Source organism: Macrotis lagotis, chromosome 4 (genome assembly GCF_037893015.1).
Source record: "Macrotis lagotis isolate mMagLag1 chromosome 4, bilby.v1.9.chrom.fasta, whole genome shotgun sequence".
In the NCBI taxonomy this organism is placed as follows: domain Eukaryota; kingdom Metazoa; phylum Chordata; class Mammalia; order Peramelemorphia; family Peramelidae; genus Macrotis; species Macrotis lagotis.
This window is the reverse complement of record NC_133661.1, coordinates 169,996,077-170,022,668: the sequence shown is the minus strand read 5'-3', so window position 1 is coordinate 170,022,668 and position 26,592 is coordinate 169,996,077. Positions and strand designations below refer to the sequence as shown.

The following is a 26,592-nucleotide window of genomic DNA, read 5'->3' as shown; positions in this document are numbered from 1 at the left end:
TTCTTAAAAAACAATCTGGTGCTGTTTAGAAAATAGAGTGGTGGATCAATGGAACAGATTAGACACAAATTACATTATGGAAAATGATTATAGCAATCTACTACATGATAAATTTAAAGAGTCGAACATTTGGACCAAAAACTCAAATGACAAAAAACTGCTAGGATAACTGGGAAACAATATGATAGAAACTAGGTATAAATCAACATTTCACACTATATATGAAGATAAGGTCAAAAGGAATACATGATTTACCCATAATGAGTGGTATCATAAGCAAATTATGAGAGCATGGAACAGTTTAATTGTCAGATTTATGAATATGGGAAGAATTTAGGACCAGAGAACATTACCAAATGTAAAATAAATCATTTTGATTATATAAAAACTAAAAAGCTATTCAAACAAAACCAATGCAATCAAAATTGTATTGAAAGAAAAAATTGATGGAAAAATTTTGTGACAAGTATCCCTGAAAAAGAGCTCATTTCTCAAATATATAGAAAACAGAGTCAATTTTTTTTTGGCAAGGCAATGGAGTTAAGTAGCTTGCCCAAGGTCACACAGCTAGGCAATTATTAAATATCTGAGGCCAGATTTGAACTCAGGTACTCCTGACTCCAAGGTCAGTGCTCTACCCACTGTGCCACCTAGCCACCCTGAGTCAGACTTATAAAAATTCAAGTCATTTCCCAACTGATAAATGTTCAAAGAATATAGACAGTCAATTTTCAGGCAAAGAAATCAAGGCTTCATGGAGAACTATGAAAAAAATGCTCTAAATTACTATTGATCAGAGAAATGAAAATTAAAACAGCTTTGAGGTAGCAACTCAAACCTATCAGAGTGATTAACATGGCAAAAAAAGATAAACATTGAATGTTAAAGGGGATTTAGGAAAACTGGGACACTAATGCATAGTTAGTGGAATTGTAAACTGTTCCAATGAACCTGGAAATTCATTCGGACCTATGCTTCAATGGATATAAAACTGTGTCTACCCTCCTGATTCAGCAATATTGAGCTAAATCTTTCCCAAAGATATAAAGGATCTATTTTTACAAAAAAACATTTATTACAGCCCTTTTTTGTGACTAAGAACTGGAAATCAAAGGAATGCCAAATAATTAGGAAATGGCAAGCTATGGTAAATTATTGTAATGAAATACTATTGGGCTATAAGAAATGACAAGCAGGAAGTTTTCAGATAAATCTTATAAAGACTTACATGAATTGATGCAAAATAAAATGAACAGAAACAGGAAAATGTAGTATACAATAGTAGCAAAATTATTCAATGTAGAATGGTGACTGACATAGCTACTCTGAGCAATACAATGATCCAAGACAATAGCAAAGAACTAATGATGAAGCATGCTATCCGTTTGCAGAGAAAGAACTGATATGGTCTGAATGCAGACTGAAACACACTACTTTTCACTTTCTTTCCTTCCTTTTTCTTTTATTTGAGTCTTCTTATACAAAATGACAAATAATTGAACAGGTATACCTGATTTCTTCCTTTCTGAAGGAGAAGAAAGGAAAGAAAGGAAGGGAGGGATAGAATTTGGAACTAGAAATGTTAAATAAAAATGCTTTAAAAGATACAAATAGATACCAAAGGATTCTGAGATAAGCCCTAAGACAACTAGTTATATGATAGAATAAAAATTTCTAAATATCTCTGGTCAAAGTCAAAATTGTTCAGTCACAGGTTGTTGTAGAGACCCAAAGGCACAGTAACTTCTAGGAGGTTTTGTGAACACTGACCAAAAGGAAGAGGAAAGAACCTATTTTATATAATGTGTTTGTCTCCCTTCGTTCCACAAACGCTAGATTTCATTAGCTAAGATTTCATTCAAGCTAAGATGGTGGCCATTAGCAACTACTAAATAATAGACTAAAGTATATGATATTATCACCTATCGACCCCTTGCATAATTTTCTCCCTACTATGAACTAATTGGATGAATTCAAAAGTTTAATACACATAAACAAAACTTTGTCATTTATAATAATGAAAGCTAACATTTCTATAGAGCTTTAAGCTTTGCAAAGAACTTGATAGAAACTAGTTCATTTGATCTTCACAGCAATCTTGTGAGGCAAGGCACTATTAATTTTCCCCATCTGAGACTGAGAAATTAAGTGACTTGTTTAGGGTCATACAGCTAGTAATAAACTAAGTTTTTTAAATTTTGTATTTATTTAAGGCAATGGGGTTAAGTGACTTGCCCAAGGTCACACAGCCAGGTAATTATTACATGTCTGATGTAATAATGAATTTGAACTGAGATCATCCTGACTCCAGAGCAGGTCGTAACAATTATAATCGGGATTTGAATTTAGAATTTTTTTTTTTTTAGGTTTTTGCAAGGCAAATGGGGTTGAGTGGCTTGCCCAAGGCCACACAGCTAGGTAATTATTAAGTGCCTGAGACCGGATTTGAACCCAGGTACTCCTGACTCCAGGGCCGGTGCTTTATCCATTGCACCACCTAGCCACCCCTGAATTTAGAATTTCTGACTGAAAAGCCATTATTCTATTCACTATGCCATTTAATTTATGGATTCTCATTATTTCAGTCAATCTATAAACCATGATGAAGAAGAAGAAACTCTGGCATTTGTGGACATTAAAAGCCAAATATTAAAGGCAATTAGCGTTTATCCATTTTTCCCTTTCCCTGCCCCTCCAAAGTAGATGTTCAAGAAAGGGAAATAAAACCTCTACCAAGTCAATATCTCTATTGAAGAAATTGCAACACTACTTTACAACAAAGATTTGAAATCTCCAATCATTGCTCATTTTGTTTATTATGCAGGTTTTTTTTTTAACCTAAGGGGAAATGCAGACTTAAGAGGTTTCCATTTCCTGGGTTAGAATTTCCACTGAAGAAAAGAAAGAAGAGCAAAGAAAGAGAGAAAGGAACCTTAGGGACCAAGGCTATGTGCAAAATGCCTGAAGGATAAACTGATATGTAGCCTGGAGCAACTAACCTTGCTGCAGTCAGCAGGGAAGGAATTGGAGCAGGCAGCCAGCAGGGAAGTCATCTCTGTTTGAAGCAAAATGATGTACCTCCCACAAAGACTGAGCAGAGAAGCACAGGCAGCATCAGGTCCTCTCTTGTGAGCTCTAGTTCTGGAACTCTAACTTGCCCACAGGGCATTTCCACTTGAAAGCATCTCAAGCAGAACATGGTAGCTCACCTTACTTCCCATCAGACCTGAACCTTTAGATATTAGAATGGCATAGAAGAGGTGCTGACTTTGGAGGCAAAAGATGTGTCTTTTACTTCTGGTTCTGTTCCTTAATAGCTTTATTGCCTAGGATAAATCAATTAACCCTTCTGATACAGTTTCCTTTTTTGTACAATGGGGTGGAGGGGTTGGCACAGACCTTAAAGTTCCCTTATTGCCTCTAATAAATCTATCATCTTGCCTTCACTAAGGGGAATGAATTAATCCCTTTAGAATTCTGTAGTGACAAGGAGCTGCCTTGATTTGTGGTTGAGAATGAAAACTCACTTAATCCCCTTTATATAGGGTCTAAACCCCAATTTCACATCCTATCTACACAATCCCTGGGATAGCAAGGCTTATGTAGTGATGGTCATTTGCGATTCCTCTGTAGATAGACAGGTGGATACATACATAGATGATATATAGATATTCCTCACCCTCTATCACTCCTTAAACTAAAAAAATAAAACAAACCCCAAAACATCAATAACTCTCCTTTACTTACAATGGAAGGTACATTCAGTTTAGTTATTTGAGGATAACAGATCAATTTGTATATTGCAGTCAGTCTTCAAACAACTTAGTTCAGTGGTGAGCACTATTGCTTATTGGAACATTCCTTCACAGGCAAAGTCTAGGAACACATCTTAATAATGTGTTATTATTTTAAGGGGCAGGAAGGCATATAGATAAAGGTGCATCTTTGAAGTAAGAAAGAAGGCTTCTAATCCAACTTGACTCATATTAGCTATATAATAGTGTTTCAGATGATTGTCTAAGAATATAAATCATAGATAGGTGGCTAATTGGCAATGGTAGGGGGAATTTCTACACTGAAAATTCTAGACTCTGATGAAATAACAGATCCTGTCTGTCTGTCTGTCTGTCTGTCTCTCTCTCTATATATATATATATATGTATATATATGTATATATGTATATATATGTAAATATACACATAACTATTACATATAAATAAAATATATTCAGATAGATCAGACTGTGATTTGTTGCTGGGGGTGGGGGAGATAGTTGGAAAAAGGTCACCAGCCTTTTCAATCTTTTCTAAACAGCTCAGCCAAGTCCTGTCAACTGCATTGAACATAGCAGCATACTAAGGAAAATTAAAAGCAATCTTCTCACCACATTTTCATCCAACTCCTTTTCTATCTCAGGAAGTAGAGCCCTGGGAATATTTAACCAGCCAGGGGAATATGAAGGGAATTAACAACCAAAAGTTTTCTTACTATAAGTCAGATGAACATTGAACTAAGAGATTCAAAAAAAAGATAGTAGGAGAAAGAGGAGTTCCAAAACTAGAGGTGCATTGGACATCTGCTGTCTTCTAAGTGTGGCCTGGCTAAAGGCCATTCATTGATCAGTAATCCATTGATTGATTGAGCCTCTCATTGAACTCAAATCCTACCTCTAATTTTGGATTAGAAAGTTGACTAAGAGAGTCATAGACTTCCCTAAAGAGGAAATGCAACCTTCGGTGAATGGAAGAAGGAATAGCAATATCCCTCAAGATAGCACCTCACCTGAAGACTACACCTGAGGGACTATGAGGAAGTGAAATATATAACTCTAAAGTTGTACTCTACCCAAAGAGAATAGGTTCAGAACCTTACAGGCCCTGGGATTGTAATCTTTCCATTGTAACTCACTGCTGAGGTCAGTAAAACACAAGAAATTTAGTTGTTGCTAATTTACAGAATCATGGGTGATTCTAAAGAGAACTAAAGACAAAATAGCAAATATGAGACACTCATATGAGAAGTACATCCTGAGTCAAAGTGTGAATGTAATATAAAAATGAAAAGAATTTGGATAGAATTTAGAGAAAATCATTAACACAAAAAGTGATAGACTTCGAGAACTACTTACACAATGACAATAACAGAACAGAGAGCATTAAGAGATACCACATACATATAGATTTGGAGACTGGTTCTGATTTCAGAGGGCGTTGTTGAAGCATGACTCCCTTTTCTTACAAAAGTATAGAATAATGGTGCAGATTTTAGCCTAGATCAGACACAGCCAAAGTATTTGTAATGTTCAATTGAACTTCTTTTTTAACAAGGGAGATTAATAATGGAAGATAAAATGAATCTTTGAGCAATGAGTACTAGAAAAAAACTAAATAATATTTTCTAAAAGAGTTTTAAAAATCATGCAGGTTAAAATGAATGAGAGCATGAACTAAGGTAAGAGTTGTAGGATTGAAAAAAGTTGGTGGAATGAAAAGAGATCATAAAGTTAGAATCAGTAAGAAATAATTAATTGGGGAATTCAAGGCATTCTATGGTATGTGTGCCTGGGAAAATAACATTTGTCATTGATGGAAAAAAAAGGAAATTGGAGGAACAACTTCATAGGAAAGAGTTTGATTTTAGATATAATGAATTTGAAGGCCTGATAGATAATATGGAGAGAATTATTTGTCAGAAAATGAGAGGACCATAGGAAAAAGTACTAGAAAGGCAAGTTATATGAATTAAGTTCCTTTTTCTTACTTAACAGCAGTTATGTTGTCCTAGACTACATTATAATTTGAATATCATTATAATTTGAATATCATTATTTATCAATTATAATAAAAATTCCAATTCTGCCAAGAAAGAGTCAAATTAACATTATAAAAATAACTGTGGTTCATTCATTTGCTTATTTATTAACATGAAAAATTTACATCTCAGTGGGTTAAGATGACCTGGGTTTAAACACAGCCTCAGACAATTACTAAGTGTGTGATCCTAGAAAAATCACATCCTGGATAAGTCTCTACTCCCCCAGTTCCTACATCTGTAAAATGGGGATAAAATTAGATCCTACCTCCCAGAGATGTCATGGAATCAAATGAAATAATTATAAAGCACTAAGCAAGGGCTTACTTCCTTCTTCCTTTCTTTCTGTCTCCATCTTTTCTTCCTTCTTTCCTTGTTTTAACCTTCCCTCTATCTTTCTCTTTCCCTTTCTTCTTCCCTTTTTCCCTTCCTTCCTCCATTTCTTCCCCCTTTCCCTATCTTCCCTCCCTCTCAAGAGACTGAAAGTTAACTTTTGGTGATTAATTAGAGGGTGGGGGGTTACAGTCTCAAATGAATAAGTGCTTTCCCTTAAGCAGATAAAGATCAAAAGGTTGTGAAAGCTTCTGAATTCCTTGGTCTTCTCATTACTCAATACTTTGATTTTCTCAATTTTTTTTTTTTTTGCTAGGCAATGGGGTTAAGTGACTTTGCCCAGGGTCACACAGCTAGGCAATTATAAGTGTCAGAGGCTGGATTTGAACTCAGCCGGTGCTCTATCCCACTGCACCACTTAGATGCCTTGATTTCCTCAATTTTTAAAAAAGAATTCTTGAATCTTTTTATTTTTCATTTCTGTTCCTTCATCCCCATCTTTCTTATAACACCAACCCCAAATTGACCAGAGTCGATACAGCATAAGAGTATGTTAAATAGTGTTTTAGAGACAAGGACTAGTTGTAGGTTAAAAACAGTAAATAAGAACCTAGTACCATGATAGCAAGTCTCATTAATGTGAATTGATATTTATAGTACACACAAGGGTATCTTCCTTTTTTTTATTCAACAAATGTTTTCCTGTAAGCTGTTAATAAATCATATTTCTGGAAAATGAATTTTATTATAAATGCACTAAAAACACTCACTATTCAAAGAAATATTGCAAAGATTTTGCTTCCAGTAATATAAATAAATAACCACAAATTTGTCAGTTTTGTAAATTCTGATTTTTCTTAAAAATCAGGGATTCTTAAGACAAAGTATACATTGAAGTGTGCCTGGAAAGAGGACCTACAGCAAAACGGTAAAACAGAGGAACACAATGACCCAGTTAAAGGAGAGATTAAATTAAATCTGAGATATTCTTGACATCCACTGGGCTATGCCTTGGGGGACTTAACCCTTTCAGACTAAAAGTCCAGCTCTGACATACATTCTATACTGATCTGTGTCTTTCATATATTTATTTACATTTATATTTATATTCAGGGCTACTTCAGTCATGCATCATTTCATATCCTCATCATTTACACATGAAATCTACCATTCTTTTACATTCTTCAGTGCCTGGGTTCATAACTTTATAACAATCTACTTATTTATGTATGGCCAGACATGGTACACTATAACAAGGAATAAGTTATAGGCTAAAAATAGTAAATATAAACCTAATACCACTTGTTTTACAGCTTTCCAAAAAAAAAAAACCACCTGTGTAAACACCATTCCCTGACTCCCTCTATGAAAAGGTAAGCTTCCTAAGGGTAGGGTTAGTTGCTTTTGTGTTTGTAGCCTGTTTTTGTTGCAGTATTTTACATATAGTGTTCAATGAATGCTTTATTTATTCAAAAAGTCTCTCAAATCTTTACTGCTCAGCATTTCATCTAGGATATCCTTTATTTTTCCTAAAACGTCTCCATGTCTGCTACATTTTCTCCCATTTCTATACAATCAAAGAAAACAAACAATTAAAATTGTGTTTTTTTTCAGTTGAAAGCATTTTGAACAAACTGCACTTTGATCTCAGCCTGAAACTCTCAGTTACTATCTACTGGGTCCAGGAACTCAGAGAAAGTACCATTCTAGTAGAAGAAGACACTCCAAGTCAGGGAATAAGTTTTGATAAAATTAATCCATTTCCTAGTAAATTTCCTAACAAGGAAACCATTGTTCAAGCATTTTTTAAATTTCATAGTATTTTACTGTATTTTCTTTTAAATGTTGATTTTTATTAGTAAAAAAAAAATTAATTTTTTGGGGCAGCTAGGTGGTACAGTGAATAGAACACCAGCCCCGGAGTCAGGAGAACCTGAGTTTAAAACAGACAGTTAATAGTTACCTAGCTGGGTAACTTTGGACAAGTCACTTAACCCTATTGCCTTGAACAAAAATTAACTTTTCCATAAACAAGGAACATAAAAGAAAATTGTATATGAGACCATTAATGCCCACTAATTATAGCATTTTTAATATAAATGTCCCATTGAATATGAGAGAAGCAATAGCTGGACTTGTCTAGATGACCTTAAGAACTTCCATTAGTATAGATTTTAAATGATTCACTAAAACTTTTTTCTTTTCTTCTCTTTTCGAATTACTATGTCCCCTCCTGAAAAGAATTCAATACTTGCCTTTGCATAAAAGCCCTTCCTTATGAGACATATAGTCAAGTTAAACAAATTCACATATTGGCTTTGTCTGAAAATGCCAGTCTCATCATGTACCTATAGCTACTTACCTCTCTTCAAAGAGATTGATAAGAATCATTATTTGTTTTTTGGAATCAGAGCTATTCTTAAGTCATTCAAAATTATTTCCCTTTTTGATATTGTAGTTACTATGTTAAAATTTTCTCTTTATTTGATTCACTTCACTCTACATTCACTCTGTATAAAGATATTCGTTTTTTCCCTTAATCTATTCTGTTTGTTATTTCTTATGAAATAATTTATTGCATTTAAATACCATAATTTGGCCATTTTCCAACTGAAAGTGAGTAACTTTAGGAGGCGGCTAGATGGCACAATGAATAAAACATGGGCCTTGGAGTCAGGAGGACCTGAGTACAAATCAGACCTCAGACACTAATTACCTAGCTGTGTGACTTTGGGCAAGTCACTTAGTCCCATTGCTTTGCAAAAACCTAAAAAAAGAAAGTAACTTTATTTTTGGTTCTTTGCTACAACAAAACGTTCTACTTTAAATATTTTTGCACAGTCCTTTCCCCATCTATTATCTCTTCAGGATACATGCCTAGTAGAGATAAACAAAGGGTATGAACAGGCTAGTGATTTTGAGGGTAAAGTTTCATATTTTCTTCCATAATGACTAGAGAATTCTAGAGGTTCACCACCAGTGAACTGATATGTCTGTTATCCTATAAGCCCATCAATAACTGTCATACTTCTTTGTCATATATTTGACAATCTAATAGTGATAAATTGGAAACCTCAAACTTATTTTAATTTGCATTTTCTTTATTTCTAGTGATTGGAATCAATAGTTGGCATATCTAACTTTGAGACCTGCCAGTTCATATCCTTTGACCATTTATTTATACATTAAGGAATCACTATTCTTCAAATATTTTTGTACCAACCACCTAAACATCTTAGAAAAAAAGCTTGATCAAGAAATTTGCTTCAGATTTTTTTCCCAGTTAATTATTTCCTTTCTAAGTTCTATTGATTTGTGCACAAAAAGTTTGTTTTTCAATCTTATGCCAAAAATATAAATTTTTCCTTTTCATTTTTATCCCTTGTTTAGTCAATTTATATCTATTTAGTATAGTAGATTGAGTCAGGATTTGGAGTCAGGAAGACGTGGATTTAAATTTCATCTTTGATACCTTCTAACTCTCGTCAGCAATTTGTTTAAGCTCTGTGGATAACAGTATCCTAATCTATAAAAGAGGAGGTTGAGATCTGGGACCTTTCCATTTCAAATTCAGATAGGAGTGAAATTCATAAAATTCCTTTGTGTCTTTCTCTATTCTTGCAGACTCTTCTTCCTCAAGCCCTACTAAACTACTTTCTTTCTTCTATTAAAACAAACAGATAAAATAAAACTACATCTAAATCCTGTTTTTTTTTTCTTAACCACTTTTATGACATTTGAATTCTATTAAGAACCATGCCTCATCTATCTCATAAAAATTTAGGTACAACATTATCTGGTCCCTTTTCATTCCTGAAATGCATTTATTTGCCTTTTCTAGGTTTCTCTTCTCTCATGTTTATTTTTCAAAGATTCTAATCAGTTCTCATATTCTTAACAGGAATGCTTGATAGGTCTCTGTCAAAGGTTCTGTTCAAATAAAATCAATCTTGGTTTTAATATTTTGTCTTTTGGAATATCATATTGTTTGATATGTCAACCTGATGTACCTGCTTTTTCTTTGACCCAGCAGCTATGAATTTTGAATTTGACTTTCCTGAAATTTTGGAGTTATTTTCAGGAGGTGATCATTTTATTTCTTTCCTTGCCCTCTGGTACTAACATATCTGGTCAATTCCTTATATGATTTCTTGAAATGTGGTATTCAAAGTTTTTATTTGGTTGTGCTTTCCAGGAATACAACCATCCTTTAATTATTTTTCTTAGACTTATTTTTGTCATTTGTTTTTTAATGGTAGACACTTCACATGTTCTTCTAATTAAGTCTTTTGACTTAATTCTAGTTTTTTTTAATGGAACTTTTCAGTTCTATTAAGTTTTTCAAGGATTACACTACTGGAATAAGGTTTTTCATCTTTTGTTCCACACTATTTATTGTCCTTCCAATTTTTTATAACCAAGAGCTCTAATTTCAAGTCCTTTCTCTGAGACTACTGAAACTTACTGTGAAAGTTACTTTCTTATTCTCAGTTTACCTTTTTGGGATTTTTTAAGTGTCTAAGGTCACATTTGAACTCAGATCCTCCTGACTCCAGGGCGAGTGCTCTATCCACTGTGCTCAGTTTACCTTTTAAGTTTCTCTTAACCCATAGTATATCTTCAATGAATTCAGGTTTGTTCAGTTTACTTATACTTTACTCATACTAATTCTTGGATTATATTTCATGCTATTTTAACTTCTTCTCTCTCATATTCTTGATATAATGAGAAGTTACTTGGTTGTTTCTAGCTTCCCTAAAGCATTGATGCCTCTATATGGAATGGCTATGACTACCATACTTTGTACCACAATATCTGGCTTCTTTGTTCATCTTTTGAAATCCAGTACAAGCACTGAGTTTATCAAACTCAATCTTCTCCTAATACAATGCCCACTTGAGAGGTTATTTTCATTCTGTCCTGTGACACTAATAGACTCAAATCAGGTATTAGTCAAATTAATGGATAGATGGAAAAATATTTATTAAACACTTATACTTTTACAGCACTATGCTAAATTCTAGGAATGTAAATTATAAAAGCAAATACAGGGAGAGAAGAGGAGAGCAAATATTCCAGGAAGCAGTTAAAATGGAAAGGCCCAGTGGACCTGAAATTCACAAAACTTTAGTGACTTGCCTGAGCTTTTATGGTTTATTAAATGCAAGAATCAGGTAAATCTAATTTTCTTAAAACTTAATTAGATGCATTTTTCTTTGAAAAAATTTTTTACAAGAATTAACATGTACAAATTTAGTTTTTAAAATTTATAGTTATTTCCTTCTAATAAGTTAAGTCTCAACACAATGGATTTTAAAAACTTAGACTAATTTATTTCAGTTTTCTTCACAAAATAGAGGTAGAAACCCACTCAAAGAACAAATTATATGAAAAATGGAAGAGTATACAAATGACAAAACAATAAAATTCATTCTATGAAATTTGTTGATTGACAATTTTTATACTAATGAATCAAATGTATGACAATTTTTATACTAATGCATCAAATATATGATTACATTTCCCTAAACATATGCAATGATAAAAATGTATGCACAAATGGAGATACTGACTGATTCCCAGGAATTTAACTTTTTAATACATATAAAGCCAGCATTTAACTATGCATGCATGTATGTATTACATATGTATGCATGCATTATCATATACATATATCTGCATATATTTATATTGTGCATGCAACATATATACATATACATATATATGACTATTAATATGAGGGTATTTTTTTTAATGACTCTTACACAATTGATTAAGAATAGGCCAAGTTTCATTGCCTTTTCCTAGAAAATAGACTAAGGGTTTCTGTATTAGTTAAATTGATAATATTGGATTTCAAAGGAATATCTGACTGACAGCTGTAATAAAGCAACATATATCATAGAACTTGACCATTTGGTCCACTGGAAGATTTATCATTTATCATCAGTTACAGATGAAGTTCATTGCCTTGCTCACAGAATTGTATGGAGATCGACCTAGTGCCCCCTTCCTAATAAAACCATTTCACAGTTACTGCATCTTACTCCAGAAAATATATGAATGACTTGGATTTCTGACCAGGGGCATGGGACCCTGGAGGTATCAAACTTAGTTAACTAGAAAATATCAAGAAGGTGGGAGGGAAATGAACTTGATACAGACTAAATTAAATAGAAAAGGATTTCTCTCACATATAAATACATTTTCTATGATATATACACTATAGTTGTGAAGTCAAATGTTGCTGATTATATACCTTACAAAGGTCCTGTTATTATAACAACTCTTACAACTGGGCTTCTAACCCTTTAGGGTATATAGAATATATTTTTTTAAAAGTCAGAAACCATTGTGACCTTGACCCTCACTATGCCATAGCCTCCAGCATATAAAAAACAACTTCAGAATTTTATCAGCTAGACCATACTCATCCACTCACATCTAATTTTGATCAGTAACCTACAGAAAAAAAGAGAAAGGAAAAAAAAACCACACCAATGGAAATTTTAAACCTCTGAAATATGCAAGGACAAAGAGGTTACAATTATAAATAAATAACAGGGTTTACCTTGGCATACTTATGGGAATTTTATTTTAATATTCCATTTCTCCCCTTACAGGAATTATAAAAACCTGGAATCTACCACAAACTAGAATTTTAATTATTAACTTTGCCTTTAACCTAAATATAGCTGTCAACTAACTTAACAGATAAGTTGTTTATTTGTTTTTTTTTAAAGAAGTTTTCATTCCTGTCTCATGATACAAAATGTACTGGAACTAATAATGCCAAACTGAACTAAAAACTAACAGTATTAAAAGTATAATCATATTTTATACTGGGTGAAAGAAACAAATATACCAATTTTTCTAATTCTGACAATTTCCTTATTGTCTTTTTACCTTTTCACTTTGATTAAGAGGTTCACAAATGAACAGAGCAAACAAGAATATAGGGAGGGCATATTTATATTTATGTGGGAAAAATGTAAAGCTCATTTGTTTAGGCAGACTTGGGTTCAGATACTGACATTATTTCTTGTGAGTTGGCTTGAGTTGGCAAAGTCACTTGACCTCTCTGAAACTCCATTTCTCATTCTAAAATAGGGGTGTTGGATTATCTGCTCTTTATTTTTTTTTTAATTTTTTTTGCAAGGCAAACGGGGTTAGTGGCTTGCCCAAGGCCACACAGCTAAGTAATTATTAAGTGTCTGAGACTGGATTTGAACCCAGGTACTCCTGACTCCAAGGCCGGTGCTTTATCCACTACACCACCTAGCTGCCCCCTATCTGCTCTTTAACATACTTTCAGGTTCTAAAATATGAACTTTTAAAATAATAAATCCTTCTTCTATGAAATGGCCTCAATTTGGAGTGATCTACATTTCTGTTCCATATTCTTCAGCTTCCGTTTAAGAAATCTGTTTTGTAATTTTTCAAGAGGCAAGGTAACTCTAAAAAAAAAAACCTAGAAGTAACACTGATTTTTGATGACTGTTTTTTTACTGAGCTATGTGAATAGCAAACCTCAGGAAGGGATAAGGAGGTGATAAACAGCTGCTTATGACATTCCAGTTTTATTCCCTAGGACACTAGAATTAGGAATTACAGTATGAGGTCTGCAAGGAACACAGGGTCCAGGGTCAAAAGGCTCTTCTCCATACATCTGAACATAAATTCTCCACAGATCTGAAAGATTTCCATCTGGCTTTAAAAGTTTCTCTTTGCAATTCAAAAGTTCTCCCTGGAGGTGGCTAGAGCACCAGCCCTGGAGTCAGGAGTACCTGAGTTCAAATTTGACCTCAGACACCTAATAATTACCTAGCTGTGTGGCCTTGGGCAAGCCACTTAACCCCATTGCCTTGCAAAAACCTAAATAAAAAAAAAAGTTCTCCCTAGTTAAAACTAACAGTAAATCTCTCTTTAGAGGCTGATGTTGAGTCATTTTTTGATGCTTACCTAAAAGAAAAGATTTGAGGAAGGATTCTTTGTTATTTATTAATGTTTTTAATCTCATTTCAGATTTTCTAGGCAAAGATCCTTTTCCAGGTTATTTTATAGAGGAGGAATGGAGAGAAACAGGGTTAACTGACTTGCCCAGGGTCATGTAGCTAATAAGTGTTTATAACCAGAATTGAATACATGAAGATGAATCTACCTGGTTTCAAATTGAGTGCTCTGTCCATTTCATCACCTAGCTATCCCTCTTTAGGAGAATTTACCTCATTCAGAAATATTACAGAACTAAACAGTCCCCAGTGAACAGAGTTAAAAGGAAGGCAAAAAAATGGGGTGGGGTTGGGGGTGGAGGGGACCAGAAAGAGCATTTCAGAAAGTTGGCTGACCTAGTTGTATTCTGGCACGCTGGATAAGGGATTACACAAGGTGAATGAAGGATAAGGAGAAAGGTACAAGCCTAGACCTTCAATAGACAATTGAGCCAGCTGGGTTATGAATCTATGGTCCTATTTCTTTTTTTTAATTTTTCAGTCATTTCAATTATAACCTGTTCTTTGTTACCCCATTTGGATTTTACTTGACAAAATTGGATTGCTATGGTATTTTCTTATCCAGTTTAATTTACAGATGAGGAATCTGAGAAACAGGAATAAGTGACTTCTCCAGGGTCACACACTAGTATGTAACTGAGATGGAGTTAAATTCAAGACTTCTTAATGCCAGGCCCAGCATTTGATTCATTATGGCACCTAGTTGACCTTCCTATATTCTATATCCAAGAATTTTTAATAAATATTTTCTTTGGAATAATTAATTTCAGCTATGGGTTGGCCTCATGTCTTTCTTCCAAACAGTGAAATCACTGTAGCTTCACTTTTGAAATCATACAATCCTAGGGTACTTCAAATCAGGCCTATCATCCCATTCAATTTAAACTCAACTTCTTACTACTCATAACATTTTTAATTTGTCAGAATTTCTCTGATATAATCTCAGCACCTTGAGTTGGCAATTTCCATCATGAAAGAAGATAAATATCAAAAGTTCACTGTAACTGTGATATAGGATTAAATAAATAAATGAACTGATATGTAGATGGATAGATTCACAAATAAACAGCACATTTAACTACTTTCTAATTATTTTATATATGAATCTTATTTTCTAACAAGTGTATAAGTTTGAAAACAGGGTATCCCATTTTTACTTTATTTCTCTACCTCAAACTTGATACATTGCCAAATAATAATCATTCAACAAGTATTGGATTGATGGTTAAACCAAACTTAAAAAGATCGAGACTTTGTAAATGGTAAAATGATTAAAGACACTTTAGAAGCTGAGATGTTGAACTATGCCTGTCCCTTAGTTAATATGTTAGAAAGTTGATTTGGAATATGAGGCACTGATTGGAATTCTCAGGCTGCTACTGAAATGGCTGTACAGCTTTAGACAAATCAGTTTACCTTTCAGAGTTTTAGTTATGTCTATAAAATGGAGATCATAGTTTATTAAAGAAAGCTCTTTGTAAACTTAAAAGTGCAATTGATGAGTGCATCCTTATTACTTAATATTAAGGAATTCTACTTGGTAATATTTTTAAAATCTTAGTTCTAATAATTTGAAGCACTTGAATATAATAAAAATGTACTTAGTGAAATGTTACTAATAATACAATAGTATTGTAATACTATTATTGTAAAATATTACTATTAACACTACAATATTAATAATGTATTTATTTATATTATGATAGCAGCTAAAGTACTGATCTTTGGGTCAGGTGGTTTAAGTTCATTAGAATTCTATAGTGATTGTCTATTATTAAATTTGGGGAGACCTCAGCTTTTTTCCCCTGCCCTCTTTCCTTTTCCAATCCCTTCAAGAATAGAATTGATGGAAGATAAATTTAACATTCTCTGAATTCTGGAGGTTGCTATTCCACCCAACTGGGTCAGACTTCTAATCTAAAGAGAAACTCCCTTTTTCTCAGGCTTGGGTAGAGAATAAATTCTTTGAACAGATTGCCCAAGACCCCATGGGAATAATGACATAATCAAGGTTCATTAGAATAGGTTCAATCCCTTATTATAATATTCATTCTTCCATTAATTGTTAATCAATCAGAATTGATCCACACACTTGGAACACCCCTTTTCCAAGGGCAAATAAGCTGTGAGCCTGTTTCCATGATTGTGTTTGGCAACCAAGATTGCCATAGACCTCTTTTTATTAAAATGTCTAACATTATTAGATATTATTAATTATTATTAATAATTAGAAACAATAGAAACAAAGTAACTGTTTATTCATTATTAATTACATTATTAATAAAATGACTAATTAGCCAGAAATTATGCCTCTTAAACTTTTTAAACATCACCATGATACACATGGGATTATTATTTCACAGGTCACTGATCTCTTAATTCCCCAGGCAACTCTCTAGGACTATAACTAATAGAATTATTATTTATCATGACTTTTAAAGGTTTTTTCCTCATTTAAAGTTCCCTAAACTGATAAAAATCACAGATCAAGTCAAATATACATATGCAGTTATGTTCATACATACAGCTGCACATATGTACATACAAATATATTACAAGATAGCAATTATTGAAGAAAATTAAGTTAAAAACAAGAGATGGCTTAAATTGAATGGAAATAAATTTTGACTAAATATTTTATTTGGAATTCTTAATTTTAGCTTTAAGATGATCTCATGGTTTAACTTTTGAAATCACGTGCTCCCAAGGCACTTAAAAACATGCCCATCATTCCATTCTTTTAAATTCCATTTCTTACTACTACTCTAGGCCTGCTGGAGCAATTGTCATACTCGATATTATATGTACTGTCTATGTATAGTGTTGTACAAGGGACCATGCAGAATCTAAATTAAAAGTGAAGGTCTCTAACTTCTAGAATCAAATAGTAAATATTAATTACCTATTATGTACATATATAAATGTATATTAAATATATGTGCATTTATAGATATAAATGTTTGCATATATAAATGCATCATTATGCACACATTTATACATATAGCATTATACATAATTTCAATGTCCTAGAAGTTGTAGAGATGATTGCATAAGCTGTGGAAGAAACCTTAAGTTTCTTTCATATTATAGATGAAGAACCTGAGGGCCAGAGCAATTAAATGATATTATACAGATAGATGACTCAGATAGCAAATGGAATGTCACTAAGATGAGGCTACTTAATTAGTACCAAATGGGAGACATTTTTACCCTATGGACTTTATTGGCTTCAGGATATTGTCCATCAAAAACATTTATCTGTCATTTCAGTCTTCTTTAGCATTCATATTCTACTCTTACTATAAAGAACTTTTCTTATCCTGGTTTAGATGCTCAAAAAAAACTCATGAAAAAATGTAGGCACACAGAAGCTGTGCATTCACACCAAGACGAATTAAATCATTTTAAAGTGGCTTGATTATTTATCTTGTGATTGCAAACAAATAAATTAAATAACTGATTGGGTTTTGCTTTTGCTTCTTGGTATACAAGGCAAAAAAACAAAACAACAAGCAAAATAAAAACAAGGCTAATTCCAAACGAGTTTACTGGAATCCCAGAATGTTCTTGACATGTTAGCTACTCACAAAAACTACTGTACAGAGTTTCAAAATAAGAAGTGACCATTGGTCACTTGGTAGCTGAAGTCTAAGAGTAAGGGCATGGTCTGAGGGCTAACTGTAGCTTGTCAAAAAACTGTACTGGTGAGGTGGTTTCCTAGCACCTTGGAACACAAGGTAGATCTCTTTCTGCCCAGGTTCTTTTTAACTCAAAATTCATCTTGCTCTGGAAGACCTCATTGTCCATCATAGTCTTTTGTTGTTCATCATTCTCTCCTTTCGTAATATAGGCTATTCCACCTCCCACGCCTGAACTCTCTTCTTACCTGTGCCCAAGAAATCTGTCCTGAGCCACTTTCTTCCTCTATGAGGCCTATCAGGATTCCCCAAAAAATTATACCTGGAAATTACTTTGCTCCTTTTTTGGGAAAGGGTAGTTGGATAAGAATTTGTCATGTGGGGCGGCTAGGTGGCGTAGTGGATAAAGCACCGGCCTTGGAGTCAGGAGTACCTGGGTTCAAATCCGGTCTCAGACACTTAATAATTACCTAGCTGTGTGGCCTTGGGCAAGCCACTTAACCCCATTTGCCTTGCAAAAGTCTAAAAAAAAAAAGAATTTGTCATGTGCGGAAGTCAAGAGTCAGAGACTACCCAACTCATTCAGTCTATAAGTAGAGCTGCCATTTCCAAGACTAACCCTACTGCCAACTGGTATGGAAGCTCTGAACAGCTTCATTTCTGAACTGGACCAATTTCCCCACCTCCTTAGACATCCTGGTAATTCACAGGACTAGAAGGTTCACCATGTGGTGCCAGGCTTAGTGTGGAATAACCACTCAACTATAGCTCTGCTGCAGCCTAGAATCAAGTGAACCTCCATCCTGAGTTTCCCCAGTAGAAAAAACTTCAACTGCGTAGCATTCAGTCTAGCTGGAAATGACTTTGTAAGCATCTGAGTATACTCATTATTGACTTGTATTGACTACTGTATTCTGCCAGTAGAGTGTAGCTTGCTCAAGAGCTGGGGCTCTTTCAATTTGCCATCCCTGGCATACAGGTGCTTTATGAATCTTTTAAATTGGATTATAGGTTACTTTTGGGATTATTTATAAATGTGGATGATTTGTATTTAATTTCTTATTGACAAGTATTCTTTCCCCACCCCAATAGAATGCAAGCCCTTTAAGACCAGGAGGCATTTTCTTTTTACCTTTGTGTCTCTTCCACTTAAACATTGTTTGACACTTAATTAGCAATGGATGCTTAAAAATGTTAATTGAATTAAATCATATCGCAATAAATAATATGTGAATGTTGATAATCTTCCACTGGACCAAAGATTCTTAAAACTTCTTTGTACCACAGACACCTTTGACAGTCTAGTTTAGTGACTTTGCCATCTCATATGCAATTAAAATCTTCCATGGGTTGTCTCCCCATTATAACAGGAGCTCTTTGATAGGAGGAATGGTCTTCCTTTTCCATCTGTATTCCTAGCACTTAACACAGTACTCTGTATGTTGTTCACTCATTTTCAGACATGTCCAACTCATCTTGACCCCAGTTGGGATTTTCTTACAGAAACACTTTTTGTAATTTGTCATTTCCATTTCTAGTTTATTGTAGAGAAAAGGAAACCTGGGGAAATTGACTTAATGACTTGCCCAGGGTCACAGTTATTAAGTGATGAAGATCTGATTTAAACTCAGAAAGATTAGTCTTTCTGATTCTATCTATCCATCTAGTTGCCCCAGTAGTAAACACTTGGTACATGTTTGTTTTTTTTTAATCATTCATTTATTCCTTGAACTACATCTTTCCAAACACATTTATCTTTTATGTACTGACTGAAATTATATCAAAAGCTTCCCATTAGACCATAAGCCTTTTTTTGGACAAGGAGTGTCTTTTTGCCTCTTTTTGTATCCTGAGTCCCTTAGCATAGTGACTGGCATATATTATATGCTTACTAAATATTGAGTGAGTGATGGATTGATTCTAGAGGACAAAGACCTTCCCTTTAAATTCAAATTCTATTTAGTCCCTAGCTTAGTACTTGAAGCATTTAATATTGTCCTTGAAGATACCCCTATAGGCCCATGCTAGAAACATCAGAGAAACTATCAAATGAAAACCATTAGAGTGGTAAGAAAGGGAGCTTTAAGTAGAATATGATGATAGCATACTCCAAAGTACCTTGGGATCATATAATATGACCTAATAGTTTGGGGGTTTATTAAGTTCCCAAATCTTATGTTCCTTTTTCTATCCATTTTCTGAAATTTCAAAATTGAAGTTTAACAAGGAACACACTTAATGGAATTTTTTTTTTTACTTTGTGTTGGAAGACTGCTAACAAAACTTTTAAGTCATAAGCTACAGGTTCCAACCTGAATTCATTTATTCTTTCAACAATTATTTTATCAAGTACTATTCTAGTCAATATAAATGATACAGGCATACTGGAGAAATAGTTCCTGAAATTGGTTAAGGAAAATGTCACTAAAATTTTAAAAAATCAAGGAAAAAAACACTTCTTCAAGCTGCAGAAGTGACTTTGTGGAATGGAAGGAAAAGTGGTTTTGACCAATCAAAATATCCCAGACAAAGGGCAAGACTAAAATGAAAGCATGCCATTAATTTGTCTAGAGACAATGTAGAGTTTGATCATTTTTTAAAAAATCAAATGTGTATTAAATATAGGGAAAAAATCTCCTCACTTGCTGAGGGGGTCTTCATCTATATGCTGCTTTCTAGCTTAAGACCTGTTCTTTGATTTCTCTTTTTCTACTTGGTCCATCGTTGAAAACACAAAAGACTTCCTATCAAGCCTTCCCAAATGAGTTTATGGTAGAAGGCAGAAATCATTGGTGTTCTCAGATAAACAAAATGCATCTAATGTCCTTTAGTCTCTCAACCAGATTAGAAGGCCTATTTTCCCAGAGACCTATAATCATTACAGTCCACTGAATCTAGCCTTTCCAATCTTTTCTGTGGCAGCTGGTTATTGGGAAGTTGCTAGGGAATTGAAAGGAGTCAGCTTGGGGAAAGGCAGATGGCTCCTTTGGGCTTATCTCAGCTAAACATTGCAGCTGTGATACCCACAGAGGCTCCCAGTGTCTCAGAGCTTCCACAGAGGATGCTTGCAGAAGGGGGTTCTCCTAGGGTAGGCTACAAAGCTGTTATCCTAAAATATTCCAATTCAGCTGTTGTTGCTAGAGAATATGTCTGGACATCTAAATCAAGAATCCTCTCCATATGCTTGACCAAAGCAAGAAGGTCAGCTGAAGTTGATCCCAGTGTACTAGTCCTAGTATCAGTCATATTTATATTAACAAAGAATAGGAAGGGAAAGACTACAAAAGAAAACAATGAAGATTGGTGAAAAGAAAATTTTAATTGTTAAAAATATATCTAAATACATAACATTTCTTTCTGTCATTAGAATGAAATTATATTTATTTCCATATTGGTTTCTGCATACATAATGTTCCAAAGATATCCAGGCCATATCACAAAAAGTCCTAATATTGGTATATTAGGATATTCGTGGCTATTAGAAGAGTTATATCAAAAGTCAATTCTAAAACTATTCATGGAACAAATACTAGTTGAGGATATTGGAACCATGTCTTATCAGACTCAAGTCAAATCAGTGGCTTAATGACACTTACAAATGGAGACAGACATGAAAATCTCACAATAATTAGCCAACATTGTAGAAATTGTAATGTGATTACTTGGGGTGAAGAGATCTAAAATATTCAAAGACTCATCAGAAATATTTTGTATTTGAACAGTTGGAAAATAAAATTATTTGTACTTGGTTTTCTTTTTTTTTCAAAAAACATCAACTATCGGGGTGGCTAGGTGGCACAGTGGATAGAGCACGGGCCCTGGAGTCAGGAGAACCTGAGTTCAAATCTGACCTCAGACATTTAATAATTACCTAGCTGTGTGACCTTGGGCAAGCCACTTAACCCCATTTGCCTCACAAAAACCTAAAAAAACCCACATCAACTAAGTTACAGAGATGAAGGAACCCTGCAGAGTAGATAAAGCAGCAGCCCTGGAGTCCAGAGAACCTGAGTTCAAATCCAACCTCAGATACAAAACTTACTATGTGACTATGGGCAAGTACCTTTACTCCACTGCCCTAGAAAAAAGAAAGGAAGCCTACAAAGATACATATATTCTATGTGTGCCAAAAACATGTTTTCATTTTTGAAAATTGTGACTAATTTAAAAAACAAGATGAAAAGCAACATGTGTTGATTTCCCCCAAAATAGAATCAGAAGCACAGTGGATTAGAGTATCAGACTTGATGTCAGGAAGATTTGAATTCAAATTTGACCTCAGCCATTTATTAACTATGTGATTGTGGGCAAGTCATTTAATCCTGTTTGCCTTAGGTTCATCATCTGTAAAAAAAAGCAGGATAAGGAAATGGCAAACTATTCCAGTATCCTTGCCATGAAAACTCATCAATAAGTCACAAACAGGCAGACACGACTGAAACAACTAGACAACAGATTATAGCCATGGACTCTCACCAACAGTACTGAGAGTGGTCAAGTAAGAGTCCAAGTTTCAGTGTCAGGGCTCAGGTATGAGGATCCTAAGATAAATAATTTAATGTCTCTTACCATAATGCAAAGATGAATTTTCATATTTCCTTAATTTGCTATTCTAAAGAATTCTTAATTTCAACAGTATAGATATTCTCTTCATATAACATATAATACCTCATAGACAAGAGATGAAATCTGATTATGCTCTGACTTCATGTTTATAAATATCTCAGACCAGCACAATTGGAATAGATACAAGTAACCAAGGGGGTCATACTAAGTCAGAAATTATGAATAATCAGTAAAGACATGTCAAAATATTAACCTATTTAAAATAGACATAGTAACCACATACATATATTTTAAACACTCATATATTTACAAACTGACATATACATGTCTGCACAGTTCAGATCTGTAAACTCAGAGAAGGAAACTTCCTACATTTCATCACTTACCTATACTTTTCATTCATCACCCCAGATAAGGACAGATAAGAAACTATACTTTGAGTCTCAGAGTTGTGCCTTGAGGCCACTGAGAATTTAAGTTGTTCAGGTTACACAATCACTAAAGTATCAGACTTAAACCTAGGTTTCCCTGAACTCTCTCTCCCCCTTAAACCAGAATGGCTCTCAAATAGATGGAAAAGTTGAGTTCAGAAAGGAAAATTGGAAAGCAATTTTATTAAGTCAGGTGTCCCTTTGGTTCTGTTACGATTTCATGAAGACATAAAGAATATTCAGTAAATACCCTGAGTCAAATTTATAGGCAGATGTTAGAGTCACACAATATAATCAGACTTGTATTGGTTGCTGTTTGAATCACTGGAGGAAATAATACTGTAGATATAAGAATATTACATGAAAAATCTAGGGTAATAATAAAATAAAATAATAAAAATAAAAAGGACAGAAATTCTGGAAGATAATGATGTCCCAACACAGTCTCTGGAAGTCACAGAACTCAGCAGACAATGTATCCCATAAATGACTGTCCAGTGGAGAGAAACCATCCAGAATTCTATGTTTTCAAGAGTTTTTCAAATGTTCTTCCTATCCAGTCCTCTGAGGGTTACTGACCACCTTCTAATTATCTACAAAAGGGTGGTAGTAGAAAGTGGTTAACTCTGGCTGAAGCCCAGATGTCCCCAAAAGGATCAATTTCCCCAAAGTCCCAATTCATTAGTTCCCTACTGTATGATTTCTTGTCTCATTCTTTAATTGTTACGTGAGTATAAATCTTCTGTTCCCCAAAGACTGAAACTCCTTGGAGGTCAAGGCCCCTTCCTTGAACCTTTGCATCTTCCAGAGGGCCTAGCACAATGGTGGTACTCAATAACTGTTTCAGGAACTGATTGGATGGGGCATGGGGGAAAAGGAACTTTAGAGACAAATAGGCAGCCGGAGAAGGAAGAATTAACAAGAGACCAAACAGAAACCTCAGCTCACGAAATCCTCAATAATGTACAAATGCAGGAAAAGTTCACACCAGAATCGTTTTTTGATTCAAATAGAGATTTGTTATAATTTGCTATTTGAATCAAAAATTATAACAGCTCTCTAAGAATCAGGAAATAGGACGGAAAGGTGAAAAAAAAAAGAAAGGAAATTGTTAATAAATGGAGTTTACTAAATGTATTAGAAATAATAACACTATTAAAAAAGAAAAAATTAGAAAAATCATGCCTTGCCCTTTAAAATGGGGCATAATGTTCTCTGAAAAGTTCTTCTAATACTAAAAGGACACTATAATCTACAACAAAATAACTTATCTTTGGGAAAAAATTGACACGTGAGAGATTATATATATCAGATGGTACAAGTCCAAATACTATCTTTAAGTCAAATATAATAAATATTAGAGGAAAAGGACCATACTGACAAAGCAAGAAACCAAATTTAAATCTCGACCTATTTCTACCTAACAGAAATCCTGACAGTAAAAATAGAAAAAAATCCACTTCTCTGCCAATTCAAGTCAGAATAATACAAGGCTTCACAAGTTTCAGATATAGGACTGGTCCTTCATAAAAAAAATTTTTTTTAATTTATTTTTTCTTTATAGTAGTACAGACTAAATAGGTCAGGATGAGGCAGGGCCAATAAAATTTGTGGAGTGGAAAATTACTTCTTGATATGGTGACCTTATGTGACATTTTTGTGTGACAAGGTATGAATTTTAAACTACTGTAATGTTATTTTTGCAAAGCTGATTATATACTTTTTGAAAATTGTGTTCTCTCTTTGGCTCAACAAATGATGCTAGAGATGACTCAAAATGATGCCCACCTCCTAAATGTTGGATATTTTGTGAAAATATTTTAAGAATATTAGCATTGAAGGGACAAAGTCCTCAGTAATTTTCTTAAAGCTGCATATTTAACATGATTTGAAAACATGAATGTAAAGCAATACTAATTTCTCTGATATCATTATAAACAAAACGTACATATAAGTGAATTTTCCAAATAATTCCCTTTAAAAGAGAGATAGCATGGTCAAATATGTTAGAAAGATAAGAATATGTGGGTTCAAGTTCTGACTTTGATAAATACAAGTTGATAAATATTATAGGAGTCACTACCCACAGTATCATATGGAAATATAGTGCCTTAAATAGTCCCAATTCCTTCCAATTTAGAGGAATGGATATAGTTGACCATCCTGTGAAATTGCCTCTAGGAACCTGGGTTCACTACAATATCATGATGAAGTCATGAAAGAAATAATGTAGCTAAAATAGTAATCATGAAATCAGGGACTGTTTGATGACCAAGCAGAGTGACTGACATTTAATAAATCAAATAACATTCTTTAGGTTGATTTTTGACAGGACCCTTCAACCCAAAATTCTGATATCTCTTGAGTTTCTACATGAACTTTGAACCCCTTATTTCCTTGCCACCTTGAAGAAATAATTGTCCCTGAGGTGTAAAACACAAAGCCCAAAACATTCCTGAATGTAGCCTGAATCAGATTAAAATCTAATTGGGAAATACTTAACAAAATAAAAAAAAATAAAATAATGTATAAATGTAATTTTCTAAGCCATGTGTCCTATGGCTCCCATTTCATTTGAGAATACCACTATAAGAAAGTCTCAGTCACCATCTTCAGTTATTTCCTATTATTCAGTCATCTCCTATACATCCTTGCCACTCACTGTATAATCTAAATCACCATGATATAATTTTCCAGACATTCCAGTCATTTCTTCTCTCGATTCTTCATCCCCTCCTAGTCTGAGAAGCATGAATCATGATCAAATCAACTCTGGCATATTTACTGGATAGGAAGTGTCAATCTACTCCCCTCTAAGTCCATTCACCACTTGGTAACTTTGGACCAATAATGTCCCTCTTCTGGTCACTACTACCCTTTATATATTTTCTCCTTCATTTGAATGAAAACTTCCTGAGGGCACAACTCAACTTTGCTTTCATTCTTGAATCACCTGTATTTGGCACCTAATCATCATTTTTGTGAGTCTTTTGTTTTTGTTTTTTGAAAGGCAATGGAGTTAAGTGACTTGCCCAGGGTCACATAGCTAGGTAATTATTTAAGTGTCTGAGGCCGGATTTCAACCCAGGTCCTCCTGACTCCAGTGCGTCACCCAACTGCCCTATAATCATGACTTTTAAATACTTACTCATTCATTCATTCATTCATTCAATTATTACTATTCATCTGAGATACTATATGGCTCACCAAAAGGACCTGGAAACAGGAAGACATGGACACAGCAGATATTTGTGTTTAAAGGCCACTTAAGACTAGGACTCATATGGAAGGAATTTTCCATATAGTTCCTCTAATTTGACATTTTCTTGAAGACAGCAATTAATACTCAACATACTTTATATATTTAATTTTCTATGTTTTCCCTTACAATTAGCTATCATTTCTTTAGATAATATCCTTGTTTCTCAGAGACCTCTCAATTATTTTGCCATAGTATTAAGAAATCAGATGACCAGAGTTATTAAAACTACATATAGTTGATAAGACTATAGTAAATGATCTGAGGTTAATTCTTAGAGAATCAATAACAGGGATTGGGAAGGTACAGAAGACCTTAATTTCTTATAATTCTCCTTCCAAAAAAGGTAAAATTTGCCAGAATTTTAACTTTTATTTGAGAAACTTACTGTTTAATTACAATCATAGAATTTATTAGAAGATTAACATTACAAAATTTTTTTCAAGAAAGGAAGAGATTGCAATCTTGAAAACAAACCCTATTTAACTAAAATTTCATATTGAACAGGAATGTTAACTGTAACCTCTTATCAGTAATAAAAT

At 33.9% G+C, this 26,592-nt stretch overlaps 1 protein-coding gene across 1 annotated transcript in view; it reads right to left on the bottom strand.

The window, feature by feature from the left end:
- The window catches only part of WDR72 (WD repeat domain 72), a 362,471-nt gene that overhangs the window by 251,660 nt on the left and 84,219 nt on the right, over positions 1-26,592 (bottom strand). The gene's annotated exons all lie outside the window — the stretch shown is intronic.